This window comes from Octopus bimaculoides, chromosome 3 (assembly GCF_001194135.2).
Source record: "Octopus bimaculoides isolate UCB-OBI-ISO-001 chromosome 3, ASM119413v2, whole genome shotgun sequence".
Lineage (NCBI taxonomy): Eukaryota > Metazoa > Mollusca > Cephalopoda > Octopoda > Octopodidae > Octopus > Octopus bimaculoides.
Window position 1 is genome coordinate 99,674,511 of NC_068983.1, and position 4,747 is coordinate 99,679,257.

Consider the following 4,747-nt stretch of genomic DNA (forward strand, 5'->3'; position numbering starts at 1 on the left):
TTTTCTTTTTCCCCCAGTAGTTTTGTTTAGTGTTCATTCACTGCACAACTGAACACAACTCTGCCTTTGATATATACATAATGTTTTGTTCTGCTTTTGAATTTTCATATATATATATATATATATATATATATAAGCAGAACTCTGTATAATATATGTGCAGTGTCTTGTGTTAATTTTCTATATTTTGTGAGTATCTGAAAGACTCAGGAGTTTGATTATATATTTGTTTATCAGAAGACTGGGAGCATGCCTAGTTGTATGGCAGTACTGATGAGAAAGAGATAAACTTCAGACCCATAACTCTGCTAAATACAAAATTAAAGTACTGGCATAGAAGTAGATGTTTGTCTACTGGAAGTGCAGAAACTTGTGCACTTCCAGATAGATTCATCTTGGTAACTTTCGCATCAAGAGTACATAGCAGAGAGGAAAGAGAATAGTTGAGATTTTGATAGGGGTCCTGATCAATTTGATCAGTTCAAAAGCATTCAGTATGGTAAGATGGCAATACTTAGCAGTTGCTCTGCAAGTGGATGACTAATTTTCACGATGGCAACAGTTATTTTATGGTTTAAGTTAACAGAAACATAAAGCTATTCAGCATCAGATTATGGCTCAGTCACAATTTATACTCTCATTTATTTTTCTTATTTTTTACATATTGATCCTAGTGCCTCTACTAATAAGTTGAATATTACAAGAAACATCCCACTTAAAATGGAAGAAAAGAATGTGGAATCTGTTTACATAGATGATATAACAATCATAGTGTCACACACCTCCAAAATTGAAATATTATATCAAACATGCTGAATGCAAGCAGACAATACAAACACAAAAAAGAAAAAAAAGAGAATTTGGTGAACTCTTGTCTGAACAGCTGGAAGGTAAGTCCTTACCAATAAACAATTGTTGTACCAATTGTCTGGTAAAATTTCTTGAGGGCTTGGTTTTGCCAGGCTTCTAATTGTAGAAGTATGAAAAATTAACAATGTGATAATTTTTCACTCAGAAAATGAACTAAGAGGAAACTGTTACTGAAATGCAGGACTGAACATAGTCAACAAACACATCACTTTAGTTTTGCACAATAATTTAACAACCAAACTTCATTCCAAGGATTATCTGACTAAACTGGCATTCCCACACCTTTGCTTTTTTGTAAAAGCTACAATACTATGGTTCAGAAAGTTCATATACTCACATCATAGAGATCTCATCGTGCACAGACTTGCACTGAGGCTACCATATGCTAAGAGCTGGTAAGACATATATTTGTAAGGAACTACTGGAAAAGAATTGAGTCGTTCTCCACATTCAAAGTAAAACATCTTCCACCACCTACCTTTAACAAGGAAAATTGTTAAAGAAATGTGGTGTTTTTATGCCTGGGAGTTAGGATAAAAGAGACAGTGCAGTGAATGAAGCTGAAATGCTTGAAGCCAAACTCTTTCTGTTCAAATAAATCCCTAATTATCTTCTGTCAGAATCACTTGAGGTGGAAAGTGCAGGCAGAGAATGTAATTCTGATCTCCAGTAAAATTTATGAAAGGTCAATGAAACTGGTAAGTGCTTCATAAATGATAGTATCAACTCTCAATTTTCTATAGTTGATTAAAAACAAGGAGAAAGCAATTACATTTGTGTTGAGGAAAAAAAAATGGTTTATGTGGAGTGCTTTAATTTCTTCTTTTTGCTTGCTTGCTTCATACTCTTGCTTGATGATGCTGGAGTCATCCCAGCTTAGTAATCCCAGAGATGTCATCATGCATAGAGCTGATCAGGTCTACCAGTGCTCTCCACCACAGGCAGTCTTGTGCCAGCCCTTCTGCATTTTCCAAGGTGACATTGAGCTTTTAGAGATCTTCTCCGATCACATCCAGCCCTCTCGTGCAGGGCCTGCTACGAGGCCTCTAGCCTGCAACTGCTGCCTCAAATGAGAGTAAAGCTCTGGTAGGATGATCTAGGGGAGATGGAGGACACATCCATACCAGCACATGTGACAGGTAGCTATGATGTGGGAGGCTGCAGGTTGAAGCTTGTGTGCACGCAGTTCTTCCTTTTGGAAATATTATATTTTATATTTATATTGTAATTATAGAATTGTGACATTATAATTATGGATTTGCCTTTTAATCAAATTTTGTCTCTTTACATTCTGAGTTCAAATCTCACTGATGTCAATATTGCTTTTAATTATTCTAGAGTTAATAAAATAAGCACTAATCATTTACTGAAGTAAGTTAAATCAACTACAACCTATCCACCAAAATTTGTGACTTTGTTCCAAGTATATTGGTTTCAAATTTTGGAATTAGGTTAGCAATTTTAGGGGAGGAGCAAATCACTTACATCAACCCCCAATGCTCAACTGGTACTTATTTCATCAACCCTGAAAGGATAAAAGGCAAAGTCTACCTTGGTGGAATTTGAATTCAGAGCCCTGACTGGCTCCCATGCCAGTGGCACATAAAAAGCACCTACCGAATGTGGCTGATGCCAGTACCCCCAGAGTGGTTCCTATGCCGGTGGTACGTAAAAAGCGCCATCTGAACATAATCGATGCCAGGCCCGCCTAACTAGATCCTGTGGCATGTAGAAAGCACCAACTACACTCTTGGAGTGGTTGGTGTTAGGAAGGGCATCCAGCTGTAGAAGCAATGCCAGATTGGATTGAAGCCCGGTGCAGATGCTGGCTCTCCTGACCTCAGTCAAACTGTCCAACCTCTGCCAGCATGGAAAGCGGACGTTAAACAATGATGATGAAGATGATAAAATGTTGCTATGCATTTTGCCCAGCATGCTAACGAACCTGCCAGCTCACCACCTTCCTTGTTCCAAATATATTACTAATAAACACCATGTTATGTTGATACAATCATAGTCAAGACTCATTAGAACATCAGACAAAATGCCTTATTGTATTTAGTCTTGACAGACTGACTGACCCACATGCACAATCTTAAGACTGATTGATTTTAAGTATTTCAGTCCTGAGGAACCGTTACTATTGGTTCCACAGTACCAGATCCAATGAAAGCCTTGAAATTTTCCATTATTGATCTCATGTTCTTTTGCCAGAAGTAAAGTTGTTTTTAATATCAACAAAACCAATTGTTATATATAGTTTGGAATCCATCCATCACTTTCCACCTGGAAGAAGCCTCCACTCAGGACAAGTAAAATCATGGTTGTCTTTGCATAAAGGCATGTACCTTACATCCCTCTTCAGTTGAGCAATCTTATTCGTGTTGGCTCGTGGGTGCTGGTGCCACATGAAAAGCATCCAGTACACTCTGTAAAGTGGTTGATGTTGGGAAGGACATCCAACAGTAGAAACTGTGTCAAAACAGATAAATGAAGCTTGAGCAGCTCTTCAGCTGGCCAGCTCCTATCAAGCCATCCTACTCATGCCAGCATGGAAAACAGATGTTAAATGATGATGTGTTGCTAGAACTCATTCATCAACTGTCTCATTCTTTCTCCTATATTTTTACAACTTTCTTGTGACCATTTCTAATTATACACAACCTCTACAAAGAATATTATTCTTTACTTCTCTTTCATAGGTTTTTATCCACATTCAATTTCACTACTGCATGCCAGTAAATATGCACATTTTCACCAAATAGGGTCTAAACAATTGCATCAAAACAAATACAACACATCTCATAGAAAAGAACACCCACTTCATTATACCTTCTTCTCTACTTACAAATATTGGTAACACTGCTAGAATTATCACACCTATTACAAATACTAGGTTTAACCCTTTAACATTTCAATTGGCCATGTCTAGCCAAACTATTCTACCTGTTTCATGTTCAAAGTAGTTCTGGCCTCTCACACCTATTATACAGTGTCATTTTTAAAATAAACAACTACATCATTGAAATCTTGAAGCTACGAGACAATGCATAGTTAATTCAAAACTATGTCAATAAAGAAGCATTACATTTGACAGAACAATCTGAAAGCTAAAGGTTTAACAATATTTAGAACCTATTTGCAGTAAAAATTTTCTCAAATTCTAATTCTGAAGCAACATTCATCATATAACAAGGGATTAGTGAGCTGTAATGTAAGTCCAAATGACTTGGGTATTATTTTTCCACAGCAATATAGCCTCACTAAATCTTCTCTCAATACTTAACAAAACAGCATGAGCTAATCATTGTTTGGAGTAGAATGAGACTTGATGTTATTATAGTATTCACAAAAGTTGTATCAAATCTTAATATAATCTAATTACACTTCAAGAAGGCAGCCTAAATATTTACCATATAGATAACAGGGAGATTTTTTTTTTTGTGTATGTATTTGCATATTATATTTTTTATGAACATAGATTTTACAGTAGAAATTTATAGATACAAAGTTTCATATATATTTTGCGTGTGTGTGTGTGTATATATGTGTGTATATATATATATATATATATATATATATGTATATATATATATATATATATATTATGTATTGTGGAAAGAACCTGTGAAAGAGGTAAACTCAGAAAGACATGGGACAAGGTGGAGAAGATGATCTTCAAATGCTGGGTATAACAGAGGTGAGGACAAGTGACTGAGACTTTGGCGATATACTGTACTTGAGAAACCTCATCAAGCCAAGTGAAATTATAGTCATGGTTGTTGCCAGTGTCATGTGGATGGCACCCATGGAATCATAATCATGGGTGTTGCCAGTAGCCTGACTTTCAAATGCTGGGCCTCACTGAGGTGACGAC